Raw genomic sequence first — 24,318 nt, 5'->3', positions numbered from 1 at the left:
ACCAATATTGAATCCAGATTAAGACCTCACCATGTGAACTTTCCTGACTAACCTCCTATGTGGGACCTTGTCAAAGACCTTACTAAAGTCCACATAGACAACATCAGCAGCCTTTCCTTCATCAACTTTCCTGGTAACCTCTTCGTAAAACTCTATAAGGTTGGTTAAACACTCAAAGCCATGTTGACTATCCATAATCAGTCCATGGCTATCCAAATAATTGTATATCTGATCTCTTATAAAACCTTCCAATAATTTACCTACTACTGACATCAGGTTCATCAGCTTATAATTTCCAGGGTTAATTTTGGAGCCCTTTTTAAGCAACGGAACAATGTGAGCTACCCTCCAATCCTCTGGCACCATGCCCATGGCTAAGGACATTTGAAATATTTCTGCCAGATCCCCTGCAATTTCTTCACTAGCCTCCCTCAGGTTCTGCAAGAATATATTGGACAAGCCCAAGGGAATTATCCTCCCTTATTTGCTTTAAGACATCAAGCACCTCCTAGTCTTTAATCTATATCGGTTCCATGATCTCACTGCTTTTTTTTCTTCCTTCCCTGGACTCTGTGCCAGTTTCCTGAGTAAATACCGATGCAGAAATAAACCATTAAAGATTTTCCCCATCTCTTCTGTCTCCATACATAGCCAAATACTTTGAATGTCAAGGGGACCAATTTTGTCCTTCATTATCCTTTTACTCTTAATATCCCTGTTGAAACTCTTAGGATTTTCCTTCACATTATTTGTCAAAGCAACTTCATGTCTTCTTTCAGCCTTTCTGATTTCTTTCTTGAGTTTTTCTTGCATTCTTTTATACTCAAATACCTCATTTGCTCTGTATTGGCTAATCCTTCTATACACCTCTCTTTTCTTCTGAACCAGATCCCCAATATCCTTCAAAAACAGAGTTTTCCTCTGTCTGTTAAGTTTGCCTTTAACCCTGACAGGAACATACAAACTCATTATTCTCAAAATTTCACCTTTTACGGTCTTCCACTTACCTCACACATCCTTGTCACAGAATTACTTAACCCAATCCAAGCTTTCTAGATTCTTTCTCTTTTTGTCAAAATTGGCCTTTCTTCTTTTGTCAAAATTGGCCTTTCTCCAATTTAAAGTCTCAAGGCCCAGACCTATCCTTTTCCCTAATTAACTTGAAACTCATAGCATTATGATCAATGGACCCAAAATGTTCTCCTACACATATGTTTGACATCTGTCCTGTCTTGTTTCCTAATAAGAGATCCAATATTGCACTCTCTCTAGTTGGTATGCTATATATTTATATAGAAAACTTTCCTGAATACATTTGACAAACTCCAAGACACCCAGCCCTTTTACAAAATAGGAGTCCAAGTGAATATTTAGACATTTAAAATCTTCTAAGATCACAACTTTGTTTCCTGCAGTTGTCTGTGATCTTTCTACAGATTTACCCCTCCAATTCTCGCTGACTATTGGATGGTCTAAAATACAACCCCATGAGTGTGGTCATACCTTTCCTGTTCCTCAGCTCCAACAATATAGCCTCAATAGACAAGCCCTCTAGTCTGTTCTGTCTGATCCCAGCTATGATATTTTCCCTGATAAGCAAAGCCACTCCTAGCATTTCATCCCTTCTGCTCTATTGTGTCTGAAACAATGGTAGCCCGGAACTTTGAGCTGCCGATCCTGCCCCTCCTGCAAACAAGTTTCACCAATGGCCACATTGTCAAAATTTCACATGCTAATCTATGCTTAAGCCCTTCTGCCTTTCCTATAATATTTCTTGCATTGAAATAGATGCACCTGAGAAAATTTCCACCACGAACAACCCTTTGACTTCTAACATTACATGCAATCTTCACTTCATCTTTTTCCTCTTCCCGTCCCCTCTCTGCACTGGAACTCTGATTATTATCCCTCTGCAAATCTAGTTCAAATTCCTGAGAGCAGCATCAGCATACTTTCCCACAAGGATATTAGTCCCCCTCCAGTTCAGATCCAAACAACCCCATTGGAATAGGCCCCACATTCCCTGGAAGAGAGCCCAATGATCCAGAAACCTAAATCCAACCTTCATGTCCCATGTCTTTAGGCACATGCTAAGCTGCATTATTTTCCTATTTCTATCCTCACTAGTACATGGCACAGATACCAATCCTGAGATCACAGCCCTGGAGGTCCGATCCTTCAACAGTCAGGCACCTAACTCCCTGAAACATCCTTGCAGGACCTCCTCACCCTTCCTACCCATGTCATCGGTCCCTTACTGATCCCGCTGCTGATTTATCTGCTGGGAACATATTCACTCCACTCCTCACTCGCAGCTTGTTCCCACAGTTCCTAGTCGAGATCCTTGCTGAGGTCGTTCAGGTATCTCAGTTTCCACAGACAAATGGCATTCAACTCTTGCAAAGTCCAGCTTGTGTGTGACCATACATATCATTTCAAGCAGGCATTGGTCACAATCTCTAACACATTCACAATCCATCTTGTCATCAGGACTTGAGTCCCCACTGCAAATCAAAGTCTGGTTCCTGTGTAACAAGCCATATCTGTTCCTATCATGACCTTGCAATTGACCATACGGAGGTAAAGTTTATTCAGTTAATCCAATTCTGTCACACAAAATGTGAAGCAGCAAAAATTGCTTCTGTGACTGGAGCTTTTCTTGATGAGGTCTGTAGTATTTGGTACAGTAAGCATCACATTTTGCAATGTTCTGGAGGAACCTGCAAAATTCTATTGCAATGAGGAGACAGTCCGTGATGCAGTCATATGAATAGTAGTTGCAGTGCTGGGAGAAGAGGAAGAGGAAGACAAAGTAGGTGGATCATCCCTTCCTGTTCAGGCTACTTTGCAATCCATATTCATAATCCAACTTACCATTCACTGGTAGTCCCAGATATCTCCTTTCCTCTCTTGCATAGTGTCTGTGCAACTATAAAAGCAATACATTAATGTCAATACTGTACAAATAAATGTCCTTAGTCCTAATTGCCTGATATCCTTAGGGCTAGTCTTGCACATCTTTTATATTGTCTTAGGGTTTATTTATATTGCCACCCCAGTGGTTGCAGGATGATGGAGGTCTGCTGATTTTAAATCAAGGAGATTCATGATGACCTTGTTTTGCTATCTGAAGTACTCTGGGCCTTGAAAGTTGGTTTCAAATTACATTATCTTGGCAGTGATGGCAGCTCTCTGGATTGGCTACCTGATCAGCAGCAATTAGGGAACAAATGATGTGGCAATGACAAGCTCATGAATGCTGGGAGAGGATAGAAAATGTGAGCATCGTGGCACTCCTCCATATTGTGTGTCGGTGGTTCTGTTATCTGTTGGAGGACAGATTGCAGTGCAGCCAGCTGGCACACTGGGATCACAGCACAATATACTTGTAAGGCCTCGAGCTGAGAGTGAATTTCTACTGCAGCGCCCTAACATTGGGTGATTTATGTTTGATCTGCAGAAGAAAGAGTCATCTAATTTGATTAAAAATATAAAATACAAATTAGTTTCAGTGAAATTGTACAAATACAATTTACATACTTTTCATTTATAGTGGCAGTGAATGAAGCAATTATTCAAACTTTTTTCAAGACAGTTTGCATAATCTTACTTTAATGTTAGGCCAGTATAGGGGAGATTTAAAAAATCATCTCCCATCAGCAAATGTATAAGGTTGAAGAATCAAAGATACCTTAATTGAAGTCTATAACAATTTGTTCTGAAAAAAAGTTTCATTAATCTGTCATTTCAACCTCCTGATGATTTTTGTCATGCATAAAGAAATGTAAGCTTGATTTCTTTCTCCACTGAAGTTAAAATTACCTGCTCTGCTGTGCAGCATTGGAATAACTAAAATATTTCAGCATTTCCATTTGAAATTAACTGGGGATAGAGATACTTTTAGTATGTGAGCGTTGTTTTCATTTATGTAATTCCACAAAGCTGATAAACCTATAAATAAAAGCAATTTATTAAATATTAACATCATTATATCTACCATGAATTTAAAAGTAGTTAACAGGTGTTTATATGAAGTTTGAAATAGTGTTGGAATTTTGTGGGTTAGAAACATAACAAAATCAGGTCTTAAAATAACAGAGCAGAAATTCTGTACCAGTTTTGGATGATTTCACCAGGCTATACAGAAGACCCAAGGGTGTACACTGAACAGGATAGCCTTTGTTACAAACCAAACCAGCAGTAATAGAAATTCACCAAGTCAATGGTAACCACAAAATAATAATTTTTATTAATAACATAACACTTACTTAACTCTAACTTAATCCCATTATGCACAAATGTATATATGTGAATGTGTAAAAACCCAAACAATTACAGTTTAAGCTTAATTCCAAAGAGATAATTTTAAAGTTCAGTCACAGAAAGCTTTTGTGTTGAAACTCAAAGTCTTTACTGCTGTTCAAAAGCAATTATGGAGTAAGTGTGTGGTATCAGACTTCTCAAAACTCACAAATTTCTTGTATAGTTCTTATCAAAGAATTGTTTCTTCATATGATTGATTTTCCTCTCTTGCATGGAAATTACAGAATTTGTTTTTCTTCAACTATGATTTCACAAACCCAAGCAAGGATTTCATGAAATGGCCATGTAGAAATGGTCACTATGAATCTGTCCTCTTTTCAAAGAGACAGCAGAAGCAACAAAATTTTTCAAAACCATTTTTTTTTGGTGTTCTTCCTTTTCATAAGGAGAACACATGTAGTCTTTTTTCTCCAAAGGATTCTTACTGCATTTCAATCCTGTGTGACTTACAGGATGGTCAAACACCTTCTTCTGGTTTCAAAATGTCTCTGCTTCAGTAATATGTTCTCTGAAAATGTCTTTAATCATATGGCATGACATAATCACTGTCTTTGAAGTTTTATCACTTCCAAAAATATGTGGCTATGACTCTGAATTGCCAGCAGAATGGCTGTGCGTGTACATAGATGCTTCTGAGTAAACACCTATTGTTTTGAGTTTTCAATGGAGAACAGTCATATGACTGTTTACAGCTTTGAATTAGCATCACATTGTCTTTTTAAGCAAACAGACTTCCAGCAAAACAATGACTAAGCAGACAAACGGTCTCTGAAATCTGCCAGCTGGCATTTCAAAGGACTCTCTGAGTGTATAATTGTGTGTGTCTGTGTGCCCCTGAATCCAACCCACAAAATAACTGTAATAAAAAATATATATAATATACCTAAAGATTAATATTAGCACAAATCCTTTACACCTTACATAAGCAAATGTGCACAGTGGGCATTTCACATTTTTTTCACATTTTGGTTGCTGTGACAGAGAGAGACCAGAAATTGGTTAGGGTTTTGGTGTTGTGGCCGGGAGTTTTGGGTGGTGTGGACGGGGGGAGAAGATTAGTAGGCATGGATTATGCTGTGGAGATATGGTGCATTCAGATATGGAAATAATTGGAGGTTTGATTGTGAAGATAATTAGAAGTTAGATATGGGGCAAACATCATTGGAGTTGATCAGAAAATAAAGACGATGAGAAGGAGGAGGAGCAGAGAATGGGATCTGGTTTTAAAGATGATTGGGTGGATTGAATTAAGCGTGGAGATAATCAAAAGGAGAATGTTTGGTTTAGAGATGGTTATAGTGAAGAGAGGATGTTTGTAGAAAGTTAGGGGTTTGGATTGTTGGCTTTAGATACAGAAGAAGTGAGATTTATGGAGATGAACAACATTGTGTATTGAAGAGGTTATCAGGATAAGGATTGGGATTAATTGGGAATATAGCAAGATACCTTGAGGACATTGATAGAGTAAGTATGGGGGCATTCAGTAACAAGAGAAAAGACCTAGAAGAAGACTGAAGCTTTGAACTCTCCCACAGTGATACAGACGGGCTCACACACTGATATGGGCCTCAATCCAATTGATAAAGATGTACATCCCTTGTCCACGGGCTTTATATATACAATACACTGTTTTACAAATTGGAACATGTTGCATGTATTATGCCCTCCCAGTATCCCATGTAACTACATCAACTTAGCTTGTTTGAATAATTCTCCAGTTATGGCTGGCAGAAAGCAGAGGGTAAGACACAAAGAATATCTGATCCCTCACATCAATAACTTGCAAATTACCCTGAAATAGCTCTAAGTCTAGAGGCAGAGTGAGAGATCACACACTTCTGCTCACATCGTCCAGCACAGAATACCAGATTTAAAGGTCTGCAAAGCAGTGCCTCCTGACTGTAGCTAGCTACCAATTCCCTTGGGAACCATTGGCTAGGCAGCAATGTGTTCAAGCCCAATAACAAAATGATTGACACATGTTGCATGATTGCAGCTGATGGCACTTCAAGGAAAGCTGCAATGCTTGTGAAGCCATGTTCTTCCTTTCCCTGATACTTTTGGAACAGAGGACTTCATTTATACTGTCATGCTTAGCAAACTGTGCACCAAATAATCATGAAGTCAAAGCAATATCTAGCAGAAACCAATATATCTCCAGTCCCCAGGGAGTCGATGATCCCTTTGAATACTGCTACTCCTGAATGCAACTGTACAAGGCTAACAAATGGTATTAGCTGCATTGTTGAGGTTCATTTTGGCAGTATTGATCTGCTTGCTGTTTGAGCAGATGACAATTTGCAACACACAAATGTGCTGGAGAAACTCCGCAGGTCACACTGCATCCATGCGATGTAAAGGGTAACTATTGGCAACACTTTACTTCCTATGGATGCTGCGGGACCTGCTGAGCTTCTCCAGGATGTTTGTGCATTGCACTCAAACCCAGAATCTGAAGGCATTCTTGATTAACAAGATTAAAAATTTTTTCAATTCATCAGGTGTCTCATGGAAAACAACTTGGAATGTATTAAACTCCAGCAATTAGTACAGAGGAAGCAAATTTCCTTTCCCCTCTACCAATAATCAATCCTTTTCACAAGGTTATCATCACTCCATAGACTTTCATTTTACTCAAATGGTCACATTATACCCATTGCAGTGAGAAGGGAGCAGTCCAGCTAGTCACCTCTAACATTCATTCAGCAGTACAAAGTAGAAGAGCAAGAGCACATTACAGTTCATACCGTTACAGTGAAAGATCAGTCAGAACACAGCAAGGGCAGCATCCAATCACTATTGTCATGTTCATTCAGGAGCCTGATGGCTGTAGGGTAGAAACTGTCTTTGAACTTTGGGTGGCATGGTTAGTGTCACAGTTAGCGCAACACTATTTCTGTGCCAGCGACCTGGGCTCAAATCCGGCACAATCTGAAAAAAGTTTCTGCATGAGCTTTCTTCGGGTGCTCCAGTTTTCTCCCATTCTTCAAAACATATGGGGGTTGTAAGTTAATTAAGGTATTTGGACGGCATAGACTTGTGGGCCACAGGGCCTTTTGCTGTGCTGTATGTCTAAATTAAATTAAAATTAAACTTACTGATGTGCAATTATACATTCTTGAGTCTTCCCTTTGATGAGAGGAGGGAGGAGAGGCTGCAGCTAGAGTAGAATGGCTGCCTTCAAAGGCAGTGGGAGGTGCATGTAGCATTGATAGAGGGGAGGGAGTTTGTGTGATGTTCTGAGCTACATTCACGACTTTCACCATCTTCTGCCAATCTTGAGCAGAACAGTTCAGCAGAATTACACTAAATGCTTTCAAAAAGTTCCATCTGTCATGCTGGTAACCTCCTGCAAAAAATCTAATACATTCATCAGAATGGCCCAACTGCATAAACCTTTATTTTGTTTCTAGTAGCTCATGTTGTACAATTGGAATGCTGCTTCTGCATTAAACAGAGCATCCTCCAATTATCTTACTTCTCCACTCCTGTGCAATTTTTCATCTCAAAAGACACTATTTTTCAATCAGGGAAGCTTTGCACGATAATGACTGAAACATCTGCTCTTCTAATCCATTCCTTTAATACTCTGGTATGGAGACCATTGGGTAAAGGAGATTTGCTTATTTTATATCCCATCATTTTCTCCATTGCCACATTTTAGTTACATTAAACCAATTAAATTTATCCCCTTGACTCATTTTAGGTTTTTTATGTTATTTCTCTTCATCCTGAAAATGCACCTCAAAGGTCTCCACCCTCGACACTGTTTTACTAATTTCCAGTACAGTTAGTCCATAACGAAGGAAAAGAAAACCAAGTAAAATATTGCTGATTGCTTTTCCAGAAAATATTTTGTATTGGTAAAGAAACCATCATATCAGAAAATGCCCCACCCACTAAACTAGTCACGAAACAGATCAAATGTATTACTGTTTGGAGCTTCAGTTTGAAGAAGTTCTAAAAAATTATGCTGGGTTTTTCAATGACCAGAACATTGATGGGCATATTTCTCTTAAGCTTTTGAATATTCACTATTTATTGAAACATTGAATGAGCAAATGCATTTTCAAAACATATTTTTAGTTATTAAAAGTCAAGCTGTTCATCAGTGGTGGAATAGATACTCATCTAGAATTTCACCTGCTGTCCATGGTATTAAATACCCTCCACATCAACTTGTTGCACATTTCCTCTGAAATTTCTGCCTGTTCAATGGAGCGGAATTTAAGAGACGAAGAACAACATGCTAACTCTACTGCTATTGTGGATGAAATTCTTGGCAACATTGTTGAAATGGTCCCTTTTCTATGATTTATCTATTTGCACCTGGATTAATCAAACGGTACTTTTATCACTTTTAAGTCCCAGGTTGAAATTTTTCTTATAGGATCTTTCTTTCTTTGGCTTGGCTTCGCGGACGAAGATTTATGAAGGGGTACGTCCACGTCTGCAGCAGGCTCGTTGGTGACTGACAAGTCCGATGTGGGACAGGCAGGCACGGTTGCAGCAGTTGCAAGGGAAAATTGCTGGGTTGGGGTTGGGTGTTGGGTTTTTCCTCCTTTGTCTTTTGTCAGTGAGGTGGGCTCTGCGGTCTTCTTCAAAGGAGGTTACTGCCCGCCGAACTGTGAGGCACCAAGATGCACGGTCGGAGGTGATATCAGCCCACTGGTGGTGGTCAATGTGGCAGGCACTAAAAGATTTCTTTAAGCAGTCCTTGTACCTCTTCTTTGGTGCACCTCTGTCTCGGTGGCCAGTGGAGAGCAAATGTTAAGACACTTTTAAAATACTGCCCAGTTGTAGTGGCTTCTGGCAGATTTGATGTTGAACAGTTTCCAAACAAGTTGGAACAGAAATGTAGGTAAAGCAAACGTTCCCAAACTTTTGCAAATATTTTTCATTCAGATCACCAATGGAATTTCTAAGCAGAAATTCCATCTTTAAATACTGAAATAACTAAGCTGCCTCTTGGTCAATTATGGTCTCTTCTTCAACTACTTTTAATATGCTCAACTTCCAGATCATCACAATTTCTCATTAATATGTGAATAAATCTCTCCTGTATTTCTTATCTTATTCTTTTTATTCATATTCTCATGCACTTTTTCATAAAGACCCATTTGCACATCTTATTTCTTCCTTTAAACTCTGTTATGAATCTTTTGGATCTTTCAGCTGGATGTCTGTCATTTCCTAGTTGTTTTTTTTTACATGAGACTGTACCTTACCTCATTTGTTGATCGTAATTGCTGAGCTATGCAAGTATAACTTTTACCTTTTAAGGGTGTACATTGATTTTGAACTATTCCAAATATTTCCCACTGTTTCTCTTTACTTGGACATATTGGCAGTTCAGCCCAATTAATTTTCATCTTCTTAAAGATTGATTTCAGTAACTTAAAACCTTAATTTCCCTTTCAAAATATTCTTTACAGTTGGGCAATTAAACAATCCTTGTTTCTTATTCATTGCAAAATTAAGTAAAATACATTTTCACGTCAATTTGAAAAATACTGAGTCAAATTTTGCTGTGAAAATTATTACTATCAACTTGGGCAGCAAGTTCGGGATTATAAATATGTTTTGCAATGTAACTTTTTAGAATCTTTGGCTGATTTATGCTATACTGCTTTCACTTCACAAAAATGGCATCTTGCCCTCAGACATTATTTTTAAGAACTTGGTGCAATTGCCCATTAATTGCCCATTAAGCTTGCCATAGAAATTTACAGCTGTAATTTAGCCACATAAGGGAATGAAGCAATGAGATAATTTTTGATAGTGTAAATCACCCCAGAATTACTCCATATTACCAGACAAGACAAATAAGAAAGAAACAAACCTCATATTTGGGGATTGGAAGAAAATGTGTTCTTTCGATATCCACGTTGAGCATCACATTCATTTGGAAGATGAGAATAGAACTAAAGATGAGGTACCATGCTATGTAGGCACCATTGAAAGGCACAAAATTGTCAGGAAGAGCAAGAAGTTGACAAAATCTATATCGGTACTACCGTCTAATGTTGCAAGTATGATCCTGACTGTGATAAATAGGTAGAAATGGTGAATAATACCAGTTAATAGTAGCTGCTATTATTGGCCTCTGGAGTATTAGATCGGTGATTATAACATTTAGATATATTTAAAATTTTTCACATTTAGTTAACTTTTTAATTCATTATTATGACAAAATTCTTGTTTAGATGTTCCTTGCGATACCTTATGCATTGAAAGCTGTGACATAAAGTCCATGATATGTTTTTTAAGACTTAATTGAAAACAGGATTTAAATTCATCAAACATACTCATATTTTAATTACAGATGAAGCTATCGTTAAAGAGAGGAAACAAAGATTGATTTAAAAAAAAACAGCAAGATTTGGAAAATTTTCAAACAAAAGAACCAAGTTCCAACATTGGGTTCACATTCAAACGAAGCAATTCAAATTCAGCAATGGGAACACAGTAAATTGAAGAATCCTGCTCCGGCGTTGGGAGCATATTCCAATAACAAACTGTACACCTGCAATGAGACTATATCTAAAAAACTGAAAACTCATGGAAGCTCATTCCCTGTCATTGGAACAATATGTTTTAATTGGAATTATACAGAGGTGTTAGACATTAGTGATGAGAAAATGAAGGGAAAATAATAAATCAGAGTCTACATGACTGCAGGTAATCAAATGAACAATCTTCTAAAGTGAAATTAGGAAATTAAGTGACTTCAGGAAGTGAACATAATTAGCCAAGATAGAGAAGGTAATCATTTTTAATATGCTGTATCACAGGTATGGGAATAGATTCTCATCAGATATTTGTCTTACTTTTTTTTCATTGGAAAAGATGCATTACCTCAGAAAACGATTAAATGGCTAGCAATAAGACAGCATAATTAAATGTCAGAGAAAATAATTACCAGCTTTCTTCCTGAAGATTGTACTTAGTGTGGGGAGACTTAAAATAATCTGCAGAATGAAAGTTGGAGAAAGAAATTTTACCTTAATTTGAATTGAGTCATCGCCTGAAATCGCAAATGGGACAATTGGTGTGGAAATAATCTACAACGAGTCCAAGCTGAGAGCAGTCGAAGAGTTTTCTCCACTGAATATTGGCACTTGATACATTTTTGTAAATCTTTCATGCTGTTGAAATTAATATCTGGTCATTAACTTAATACGACATTCATGAATGGACAAGAACACCAATGATGGTGAATACACTCTCACTGTTAAGAACAACTATTGCTGTGATGTGCCAAGAATTCTGTGAAAAGATAAAGGTATTATTGTCACATAATACTACATTTAAAATGTAACATACATGAAATTCTTTAACTTTTGTCTACCGTAAGGTAGACAGAGAGTCACCACCTTATCCAGAGGCCCTCACAGAAACCCACAGCACCTGGTGTTCCAAGATGGTCTCCTCTCCTAGTACTGTTTAGTTTTTGAGATCAGACCGCCTAAAAGCACCAGGTGCCACAGAGCCTCTAATGTGCATTATGAAAGAAGTAAAAATGTAAAAATGGGTTTAGTTACTTAAGTCAATGTGCCTAGAAGCAGAAATACAGGGACTGGATTTTCTTGTCGTTTCAAGCCATCAGCACCAATGATCAAGAAAAGCGTTAAATGCATTGGGAAAGTTTGGTGCTTGATTGGCTAATTAACTATAGCTAAAACAGGAAAGGAGAGTTTAAATGAAGTGACCAATGTAAGGGGAATTTTGGGGCTTTGGCTTGAAAGGCTTTGATGAGCAAAGCCGGTGGTGCAGGAACTGAGCTGAGATAAGGTAACAATAACCCTGACAAGGAACAAAAGGATTCAGCAAGAAGGCACAGATAATGACAAGTTTTTCCAACTTTCTTTTCATATTTTATAGACAGTGGGAATGGAAGCCAGGGCAGGGACCTACTCCTCTTGCAGAATGTGGATGGTCATGGAAGCCAACAGTATCCTTGGTGACTTCATTAAGGAGAAGTGATCCAGCTATAGCTCCTTATGAACCATATAAGAGAAATGGAGCTGGAATTAGATAAACTCCAGATCATTTGGGAAGCTGAGAGGGTGATAGACAGGAGTTACTGGGACTCAATCACACCTAGGAGGCAGGAGGATGGTAACTGAATGACAGTCAGGAAAGGGAGCAGGCATGGGTACTCCTGTGGCCATTCCCCTCAATAATATATATGCCATTTTGAATACTGTTGAGGGGGATGACAGACTGGGAACAAGGCATGGCGGTAAGGTCTCTGACACAGAGTCTGGCCCAGTGGCCAAGAAAGGGAGAGACGTGAAGAGGCGAGGTGTAGTGATAAGGGATTCATTTATGAGGGGACAGATAAGAAGTTCCGTGGACGAGTTCCAGAAAGGTATGTGCCTCCCAGGTGCCAGGGTCGGGGATATCTCTGATTGAGTTCACGGCATTCTCAGAAGGAAGGGTGAGCAGCCAGATGTTGTGGTCCATGTTGGGGGCATGACGGTTTGCAAAGAAGAGAGTTCAGCGAGTTAGGTTTAAAGTTGACTTATATACCAATGGAGAAGATAACTTAGAATTTACAGGATCAATATTATGTATTGAAAAAGATTTGAAGCCCACATTTGGACTATTCTAATTTGAACATCTGAGACTGGCCATGAGTGCAGCTGGGTCTCCTCATTGTATAGTGAATGAATGATTTAAATTATTCTCCTTATTTCTTTCTTTCTTTCTGACTTTATTTTTCCTTAGGGGAGTAGGGGGGTAGAATGTGGTTAAATGGTGGGGGGGGGGGGGGGTAGATAGTGGGGTGGGATGATGATTTTTTTTTCTTTTTAGGATTCTTTGGAGTTTTAAGATTTTAAGCTTTTTCTCTATGTAACCATGGAAGATTTTGACAATTTGTTAATTTTTTTTTTGTAATTGTGGTTATTACTTTGTTTTCTAATAAATAAAATATTTTATAAAGTTGGTTTAAAGTTGAAGGACCTCCAGGGTTATGATCTCAGGATTTCTACCCATGCCATATGCAAGTGAAGTTAGAAATAGGATAATGCAGCTTAACTCGTGGTAAAGGGAATGGTGCAGGAGGGAGGGCTTCATATTTCTGGACCATTGGACTCTCTTCCATGGAACCTGCACTGGCAGGATGGTTTACATCTGAACTGGAGGAGGACTAATAGCCGAACGGGAAGGTTTGCAAATGCTGCTCTGGTTGGGGGGCAGGGGTGGTGGTGGGGGGGGGGGGGGGGAGAGGGAGAGTTGCAATTTAAACTAGATGTCAAAAATTGTTTTTTTTGCATTGAGTGGTGTGTGTCTGGAATGTATTATCAGTGTGGTGATGGAGCTGAAAGGCTGTACTGTTCTGTTTTAACTGCCATAGATCAAAGGGTAATGGAAAGTAGTATGAAACTGAAACCAAGAACTAATAATTATTGGGAAAATTTGAGCAGAAATTGAACAAAAATGGTGAAAATCTATTTTGAAAATAGATGATTGAGATGAATAATATTAATTAAATCATAATATTCAGCATGTTGAATACTCCCTTTAGAAACATAATAGCCTGGGAACCAAATAAATTATGAAGCAAGACTGCAAAGGATGCCAGCAAAAAAAAGGATGATAAAGACCAAATGGATCCTAGATAATCTGCCAAACAACAATGAACATGAATATGGGAAAAGAGCAAGGAGAAGAATCCCAGCTGGAGGGAAATACTGAAGTAATGGTCTTGGTCAGAATCTGATTGGAAAAGGCCAAACAAAGAGAAATTATAACATTTAGAGTGGAAGTAGAGGATAATGTTGAAGATGTCACGGGAACATTCAGACAAAAATGCAATGTGGAGTTAAGCAAAATCGTGTAAAGTAACACTGTGGTTAAGTTTAGTGGTTTGGCTGTGGGTGCTCTGAATCATGAATCCACAGGCAGGGATTCATATACCACCACAGCTGAAAATTTAAAGTCAGGTGATCAAATAAATTCTGGCAATCATAAAAAGGTAAGTTAATAATAGTATGAAACATGGAAGTCTGCAGGGGCTGTGATTGTAGGAAAATGCTAGAGGAATTCAGCTGGTCAGTAAGCAAACATGAAACTGCAGGATTGACGTTAAAGCCCATTGATTCACCAATGCCCTTCAGCAAAGGACATCTTCCATCCTTTCTTTGATTTGGCCTGTATTTTACTTCTGACCGACTATTGTGGTTGTTTCTAATGGATTTCTTATTTCCGGGGCAATTAAGGAAGATTAATAAAATTTGACATTGCCAGTAACAGAGCTAAACAAAAATATATTGCCTTTAATAGAACAAGAGACAAAACAAAATTCATTCAAGGCAAAAGTCACTGGGCTTTGTAAAACTGCTTCATCTACAGTATGTGTTTGCAACTTATCCAACACTGCTTTCTTTCGGAGGCTTCAATTCAATTCATCCCCAAATTAGTAACCGTGGTGAAGAAGGGAACTAATGGAGCTTGCATGAATTCCATGACCAAAGTGTTGCCCTCTCTTATCAGCAATGTTAACTCAGAGGTTAGCAAAAAAAAAGTTTATTTCTAAACTACTGAAATAAATCTCTCACGACCACATCACTTCCATAAAAGCAGTTGAAGCCACAATTGGGTTTTCAAACCAAGGCTCATCTTCTCCTATGCCCATAAAATCAAGCAAATCAAAAATGAGAGAAATAACTCTTAAATGCCTTTGCAAATTATGGAATAACCACCTGTCTTAATATCATCAGTCATTTTGGTTCTCTGGATCTGAGAGAAAAAAAGATAGGAGGGAAAAGACTTGCGTGTGAATCTGTTATGGATGTGCTCTATTAGTAAAAAGCCATTTGTTGGTGAGTTAATGTGATCAACAAACTATTGGCAAAGCAAATCAAAGTAAATTTATTAACATTTTCATTTTGTCTGATGACAAAATAAAATATATTTTAACCGGAACAGAATAATTAATATTTTTAAGTGCACAACAATCTCCCTTTCACATTTCACACATTTTCTTGAAATTCTTGATGTTGGGAATTAATCTTCAGATTGAGGTTTTAGTGTGAGTCAGTGAAAATGCACAATCATTTCCATTTAATACAAATTCCAAATAGATGTGCAGATCTGGAGTCAAGACACAGTCATGCTCTAGAATAAAATTGTGCTAAACTGAAAGGGCTGACCTGATGTTGTTACAGTTCAGGATACTACATAATTACAAATTCAGAATGGTGTCAAACCATAGAACCATAGAACACTACAGTACAGAAAACAGGCTATTCGGCCAATTTAGTCTGTGCTGTCCATTATTCTGCTAGTCCCATTTAACTGCTCCCATCCCATAACCCTCCAGACTTCTCCCATCCATGTATCTATCCAACTAATTCTTAAAACTTAAGAGTGATCCTACATTCACCACATCAAATGGAAGCTCATTCCATACTCCCTCCACTCTCTGAGTGAAGAACTTCCCCCTAAACCTTTCCGCCTTCAGCTTTAAACTATGACCTCTCGTATTTATCTCCCCCAATCTAAGTGGAAAAAGCCTACTCACATCCACTCAGTCTATGCCTCTCATAATCTTGTCAATCTCTATCAAATCTCCCCTCATTCTTCTTCGCTCCAAGGAATAAAGTCTTAACCTGTTTAATATTTCCCTGTAATTCAACTCCTGAAGACCTGGCAACATCCTAGTAAACCTTCTCTGCACTCTTCAATCTTATTGATATTCTTCCTGTAGTTAGGTAACCAGAACTGCACACAATATTCTAAATTTGGCTTCACCAATGTCTTAAACTACTTCAACATTACATCCCAAGTCCTCTACTCAATATTTTTATTTATAAAGGCGAAGATGCCAAATGCTTCCTCAACAACCCTGAACACCTACGATGCCACCTTCAGGGAACAATGTATCTGTATTCTTAGATCTCTTTGCTTCTCTGCACTCTTCATTGCTCTACCATTTATGGTGTATGCCATCCCTTGATTTTCTCTTCCAAAATACAACATTTCATACTTATCTGCATTAAACTTGATTTGCTATTTTTTGGTCCATTTTCCCCGTTGGTCCAGATCCTTCAACAAAGATCCTTGAAAATCATTCTTGCTTTCCACAATGCCTCCTATCTTTGTGTAATCAGCAAAGTTTCTAATCCATTTTACCACATTATCATCCAGATCATTGATATAGACAACAAACAACAATGGTCCCAACACAGATCCCTAAGGCACCACTAGTCACAGGCTTCCAGTCTGAGAACCAACCATCCACTACCACTCCGTTTTACCCCACAGCCAATTTCAAATCCAGTTTAGAGGCTCTCCCTGGATACATAGCGTCTTAACCTTCTGAACTAACCTCCCATATGGGACCTTGTTAAAGATTTTACTTCAGTCCATGTACACAACATCCACAGCCTTTTCTTCATCTACCTTCTTGGTAACCTCCTCGAAAAACTCCACAAAATTTGTTAAACTCGACCTACCATCCACAAAGACATGCTAACTCTCCTTAATCACCCATGGCTGTCCAAATACCTATATATTCTATCTCTCAGAACTCCTTCCAATAATTGATCTACTATAGACATCAGGCTTACTGGCCTAGAATTACCTGGTTTATATTTGGAGCCCTTTTTAAACAACAGAACATGAACTACCCTCCAATCCTCTGGCACCTTGCCCGTGGCTAAGAACATTTTGAATACATCTGCCAGGGCCCCTGCAATTTCTACACTAGTCTTCCACAAAATCTGAGGGACTATCAGATCCAGTCCGGGAGATTTATCTATCTTTATTCAAAATCTCCATTTGTTCCATGACACTTCTGTTTTGTTTCTGTTCCTTTCTTATCCACTATGCCAGTTTTTAAAGTAAATACTGATGCCAAAAAAAATTTAAGATCTCCCCCTTTATGTGAGGCTCCACACATGGTTGACCACTCTGATCCTCAAATAATTCAACAAGTCTGCTGGCTCCTTTTAACACTATTTAAATTCACACAAACATATTATAACTCAAATGTTAGAGAGCATGGAGTCCTAGTTCCTCACAATCTAAATGCTTATTATGAGGCATGTAAAGAATACTGCCCTTAGAATCATGGTTATAATTCTGTTAGGGCAGCAAATGGGATATTTAATAAGGGACCTCTTTGTACTTGTCTAAGATTGTGCTTACATGTCCTTATTGCCAAGTGATTTGTGGAATCTCCGATCTCTTTGCATGAAACAGCTGTGCCAATTTTGAATGCACAAAGAAAAATACTGAAAATAATAGTCTGGAAGTTACAAAAAGTTATAGCGCTTCATTACTTGTCCCCTGATGCTTCTTTGAAACTTGCTGTGATAGAACAGAATGTTAGAATGCACCCTATGCACTAAAAATTAAAATTTTTAGAATCAGAGAAATAAACTGGATGTGTTCTTACTTAATCAAATCAAACATTTCTTTGTGAGTAGCAGGAAACATCTGTTGGAAACCGTTAATCTCGTTTGAAATTGCACAGAAATTGAAAACAAAATCAAGAATCAGAGACATGTTAGGGAAAAGGGAGGGAAACAGGGACATAGCCACGGATGCCTCGGTGAATAGAAATCAGAATTAGCTTTTATTGTCTTGAATAGGTCATGAAATTCATTGTTTTTGTGACACTGCTACAGGTGCAAAAATTGCTATAAATTACATTTATAAAAATATATTAGTGCTGTTAAGTGTTATATTAGAAATGGTTATCGATAAATATGTCTTTAAAAGAGATAGATTGTGGGGGATTTAGGGTAGGTCCCTTCACAAACAGAGCAACACTTCACAAAATACATCTTATTTAAAATGCAAGAGCTTTGCTGAAGATAGACGTTGAGGCTCCAGTTGATTTTGCAGAGACAATGGAACTGCTTTGTAAAGAACTTCAAAAAGAGGTGCAAATGGAACAGAATCCAGGCTCAAGTACTGATAAGATCTTTCAAAGATTGGGTTTGGAGCCTTGGGAGGGGTCATTTGGTTTTTACAAGCAGGGAGGAAAAAACAAACAGGATTCTTCTCTCAGAGAAAGAGAAGTCAGTTCTACAGTAGCAGTTGAGGCTGCAACATGGCAAGCTGACAAGCTTGTTGAAACCCCATTATGAAGACTGGATGTGAGTTCTGTGTTCAGCCTATTCAAACCCCTTGTAATCCTTGCAAGAGGAAATGGCTGGCTGGAATGTTTCTCCTGAAATAAAGGAAACAAGAGGAACTCTGTGGTGACCTAGAAGAAGAGATTATAATTTGGAAAACCTATGATGGGGCAAGATTCTTCAGCAAGACACTGAAGTGATTTATTGGAGGAAATCAGTTTGTGTGTGTCCAACGAGCAACAAATCTCTCTCTGAAACCAACAAGAATCTTCCTGAGTAGTAACCATTTACCTTTAAGCACCAGAGCCTGGTGAAGATTCATAAATGTTAAATTCTGTGCACAGTATAAGAATTGCCTGATAGCAGTGAACTTGGAGAAGTGAATGGACAGTGAAACAAGAACTTTCCTGAACATATACACATTACATTCACATGTGCTTAGAATTAGAGGGGGGTTTCAGTTTTCAGTTAGGTTAACTTTGATGAAGTTTGATCTTGTTATTATGTTTAAAGAAAATTAAAAGCAACTTTTGTTTAAGTAACCATTGTCTTGATGAATTTCTATTGCTGCTGGGTTTTGGGGTCCTCTAGGCTTGTAACAGAACAAAAGAAGAGAAAATGTGAGATAGTGTCTTTGGTTTATTGTCCATCAGAAATCTGAAGGAAGAGGGGAAGAGGCTATTTTTGTAACATTTGGCGTTCATCTTCAGACCCCTGTACCACTTCCTTGATGGTAGCAATGAAAATAGTGGATGGCCTGGGTCGTAAGGTTCCTTGATAATAGACGCTGCTTTTTTGAGACACTGCCGCTTGGAAATGTCCTTAATGGAGTGAAGACTAATGCTCATGATGGCACTGGCTGAGTTCATGATTCTGTAATCAGCATGTTGATTGGAATCCTTCCCTGAAAATGAGACACAGAGGAAAAAAGGGAGAAATATCCAAGAACTAACATGCTTGTTGATATTTTGTAACATTTATTATGATGACTGAAATCTGAAAGCATGACAAACCACTTGGGTCATCCACATTCACTCAGTTTTCCTTCCCTCACCATTAATGCAGATTGAATTGCTGGGTTTGTCACACAACCCTACTTTTAGCAACACATACGGATGAAGAAGCGTAATTACTGCACTATTTCATTGTTCAATTTAACCATTTGACCTGGCATCACCTTATCATCTTTGACCGATTCATCCTGTTTCTCCCACTTTCTCTGCAACTTAGGATTGACTTGCTTTACTCTTTCCCACTTTTGGAGACAGTCTTCAATATCTGTTTCTTTTTCTACACAAGCTATTTGTCCTATGACATGTTTCCAGCATTTTCTGTTTTAGTCTCTTTTCCCTACCTATTCTAGATTTTTTTTCTCCTTATGTTTTGTTTCAATCTAGTCTACTTTCCTGCTTGGGCAATCTTACCTTTGTTCTGATAGAATTTAAAAAATCTTAAATGATTATTGATTGAAGAGAACTTACAACAACTGCCAGTGCAGGAATCTGGTCATTTGCTGATTTCATGTGTTAAAATTAAATGTATAGTTGGAGAGTTTTATATTCAACTAAATTGCTATATGTTTATTTTAAATGTTCACTAGTGAGTGCAAAAATGCCATTATTTTATGATGTTAATATTAATTATTTTTATGTACTATTTTGAAAGAATGATTCAGAAATTGTTGATAGTGTCACTTGTAGCACTGAGCAATCCACAAACTGTAAATTAAATTAATTATTTATATCTAAAATCTTTTACAATGCATCAAACTCTGCAAAGAATGTCTTGGTATTATGTAATACTTGATCTAAAAATATTTACTATGTACAAAATCTATGTTTCAAATACATTCAAGAGCTAAAAGAATATCATAAGAACAAAATAAATTGGAACAGGTGTAGGCTGATCTGATGATGGGCTCATCTCCACCTACCTGCCTTTTTCCCATATCCCTTAATTCCCTTACTATGTAAAAAAATCTGCCCAACCTTGTCTTAAATATCTTTATTGAAGTTGCCTTTACAGCCTCAATGGACAGCGAATCCTACAGCTTCACCACCATCTGGGAATAATAGTTTCTCCCTAAATTTACTACCCTAAATCATAAGGCTATGTCCCCTAGTTCTGATCTCCCCTCCCAATGGAAACCTCTTACCTATCTCAATCTTATTTATGCCTTTCAAAATATTATATGTTTCTATAAGATCCCCTCTCATTCTTCTAAATTCCAGTGAATACAGTCCCAGACAACTCAATCCTCCTCAAAGGCCAACCACTTCATCCATGGACTCAATCTGAAGAATCTCCTCTGCACTGCCTCCAACACCAGTACATCCTTCCTCAAGTAAAGAGACTAGACTGCATGCAATACTCCAGATGCAGTCTTGCCAGTACTTTGTACAGTTGCAGCATAATCTCCCTGGTCTTAAATTCAATCCCTTTAGCAATGAAGGCCAACATTCCATTTGTCTTCTTGATAGCCTGCTGCACCTGCAAACCACCCTTTTGCAATTCATGCACAAGCACTCCCAAGTCCTTCTGCATCGCAACATGCTGCAATCGCTTGCCATTTAAATAATATTCTGATCTTCCATCTTTCTTCCAAAGTAGATAACCTCACATTTGCCATAATTGTACTCCTTGCCCACTCACTTAACATATCTACATCTCTCTGTAGACTCTATGTATCCTCTAAACAATTTGCTTTTCCATTCAATTTAGTGTCTTTATTTTTTAATTGTTTTATTAATCATATTATAGGTAAACAATACATGAGGAGAATAGGGAGAACATAATCAAAAAGGGGAAAAATATCACTATATGACATTGTATGTTATAACATATTGCATTGCATTACAATTAACAAAAATGTTTTCATCTCCTCAAACTGAAATCTTCAAAAAAAAAGAAAATGTTTATTATATAAAACTCTACCTAATCTAAAAAAAAGAAAATGTCTATCCTGAGAATTTATTAATAAAAATTAATTGTCTGGTCTTCACCAACAAAGAGAAAGGAAATAAAATTAAATATAGTCTAGAAGGGAAAATAAATATACTAACTAAGTCATTAATAAAAGCTTGCAAAGTCTCTTCAAATTTAACAGAAGTATCAAATATATGACTTCTAATTTTCTCTAAACTTAAACATGACATAATTTGAGAGAAGCATTAAGCCAAAGTAGGTGGATTAGATTCTAAATTTAGTAGTGTCATCAGCAAACCTAGATACATTCCACTCTGTCCCCTCTTCAAGATTGTTAATGCATATTGTGAACAGTTGCGGGCCCAGTATCAACCCCTACAACATCCTGCTCACCTCTGATTACGAACCAGAAAAAAATCCCCTGTATCTCAACTTTCTGGTTTCTATTCTTCACCAATCCTCTAACTATGCTAATATATCACCCTTAATTCTATGGATCCTTATCTTCTGTATGTCTTTTATGCAGCACCTTATCAAATGCCTTCTACTCCCCTCTATCTACTGCTCTCATTATTATCCTCCAGGAATTCCAGAAAATTTGTCAAACAGGACATGTCTCTGCTGTGTCCATTCTATATCTGCCTGATGGATCCATTTCACTCTAGATGCCTCACTATTTCTTCTTTAACGATAGCTTCAAGCATTTTCCCAACAACAGATGTTAAACAAACTGACCTATAGTTCCTTGCCTTTTGCCTGCATCCTTTTTTAAATAGTGGCATGACATCTGTCATTTTCCAATCTGCTGGGATCTGCCCAGAGTCCAGAGAATTTTGATAAATGATCAGGCATTTCTTTCAGTACCCTGGGATGCATCTATCAGGAACAGATGATTTAACCCTCAAGTTTTCTGAGTTCAGTTTCTTTAGTGATAGCTGTAACATCCAGGTCCTCACCTCCCATCCCTTCCATAACATCTGTCTTTGGCATGTTCAACATGTCCTCCACTGTGAATACTGACACAAAATAGGCATTCAAAGTGTCAGATATTTCCTCATTACCTAATATCAATTCCCCCTTCTCATCTTCCAAGGTTCAAACTTCATTTTAGCCACCATTTTACAGTTTATATAATTATAAAAACATTTACTGCCTGCTTTTATAATTTGTGCTAATCTTCCATTTCTTTATTGCTTGTTTCATGATTCTTTGTGCTTCTTAATGGTTTCCCAATCTTCTGATTTCCCACTGCTCTTGACGACTTTGAACACACGAGCTTTTAGTTTGATGCCTTCCTTTATTTCCAAAGTTATCCAAGGCTGGCTGTCCCCACCATTATTGTCCTTGCTTTTAACTGGAATATACTTTTGCAGAGCACCATGAAAGTCCTCCACTGTTCCTCAACCACCCCTCCATATAGTCAGTGTTCCCAGTCTACCCTGGCCAATTTCTCCCTCATCCCCTTGTAATTATCCTTCTTTAGGCATAACCCACTTGTTTTAGCCCAAACAATTGTATGATAAACTCAATCATACTGTGATCATACTTTCCAAGAGGATTCCAAACCACAAGATCGCTAATTTTACTTGTCTCATTGCATAGGACCAGATTCAAGATAACGTGTTCCCTTGTAGGTTCAGTAACATGCTGTTCAAGAAAGTCATCCTGTAGGCATTCTGTGAAGTCCTCCTGAAAGTTGCCTCGACCAACCTGATTCATCCGATCTGTGGAACATGAGCAGTTTTGAAATGTCTTGAAAAAATAATGAATGTATTTGTAACACTTTTCACCAAAAGATGAATTGATGCCAATTTGCTCTCATTAGTTTTTATTTTCAATTCCTGCCTTTCCTCAACCATTGGTTGCTTACCAGATTTCAGATCTCCGCTTACTGAGCACAATCTGAGCATCCAGGTGGACCTATTGCGCCATAACTCAGGTGAGAACACACATGCTCAATTCCCAAAAAGCTTATTTCCAGAGGAGACCTGCAGTTTATTTCTCACATATCAACACGAAAACATGCCATTCTAACTTAATTTAGGAACAGGAAGCTTCTTTGAAACTAATTGCTGTGTTTTAGGACACTTTGTCTTGAGATTGGATAATTTTGTGCACACAAGCAATAAAAGTTTGACCTGTTTGTCAGTGGCAAACTGCCTTTCTGGTTAAACTGAGTAAGCTGTTAATGGAAAACTCATGCATTTTTATTAATATTGAATAATTAGATTGCACAGTTTTGACAGTATTCATTTAAAACTAATGCTTTAACTGTGACAATTTACAATTATTTAGCTCATCATGGACAGACTAGCTTTTGCATCTGGTTCTTCTGTTAATAAACATTCTAATTCACATTCTGTTGAGCACAATGTTGAATGTCAGTGTAAAGGTCATATATTTTAAAAAAGTCATATCATGATTTATAATTTTTATTTGCCTTAAGTTAATTTAAGCTACAAGAGGAATTTATTAAAACATTGAACAGTGCAGAAAAGTGCTGAAAAAACTCAGCAGGTCCAAGACTGTAAAAGGTAGTTGATATTTTGGGCCTGAGTCCTTCTTCAGAAGTATTATTACTTATTGAACATTGAACGTTTTCTTAAAAATCTTGATCTTGGGTACTTCAAAACTACTAATTTATCAAATTCACATATACCTGCGATTTATCGGCGTTTTATGGTGAGGCAAATAAGTCAGGTTTCTAAACTTTAAGAATAAAAATTATTTTTTAAATAAATGAAAAATGTACAAATATACATTAAAATGATAATTCACCGACTAGTATGGAATTCTCTAATAGCAACCAACAAATATTCCTGTCATAAAGAAATTTGTATATTGCAGGCTGTGAGAACAGCAAAAGTACATGGGGGATGGCAAGCCTGCATAGAAGGAAGCGTGTAATCAGAGAAAACCATTCAACTGACAAGTCAGTATGTCTCACGGATCCTTTCATTGTATCCCTATATGG

General features: G+C 37.7%; 1 protein-coding gene across 5 annotated transcripts in view; it reads left to right on the top strand.

Moving 5' to 3' along the window:
- Window positions 1–24,318, top strand: part of LOC138751545 (zinc finger protein 385D-like) — a 423,580-nt gene that overhangs the window by 180,045 nt on the left and 219,217 nt on the right. Inside the window, exon 2 of one of the 5 annotated variants that reach the window (XM_069913963.1) lies at window positions 23,218–23,283. The exons of the other annotated variants lie outside the window; for them this stretch is intronic. The gene's annotated coding sequence lies outside the window, so the exon portion shown is untranslated. The remainder of the gene's footprint in view (window positions 1–23,217; window positions 23,284–24,318) is intronic. 5 annotated transcript variants of the gene reach the window in all.

This window comes from Narcine bancroftii, chromosome 1 (genome assembly GCF_036971445.1).
Source record: "Narcine bancroftii isolate sNarBan1 chromosome 1, sNarBan1.hap1, whole genome shotgun sequence".
Classification (NCBI taxonomy): Eukaryota; Metazoa; Chordata; class Chondrichthyes; order Torpediniformes; family Narcinidae; genus Narcine; species Narcine bancroftii.
Note: the sequence above shows the minus strand (reverse complement) of the source record. Positions and strands in the feature narration are given on the sequence as shown.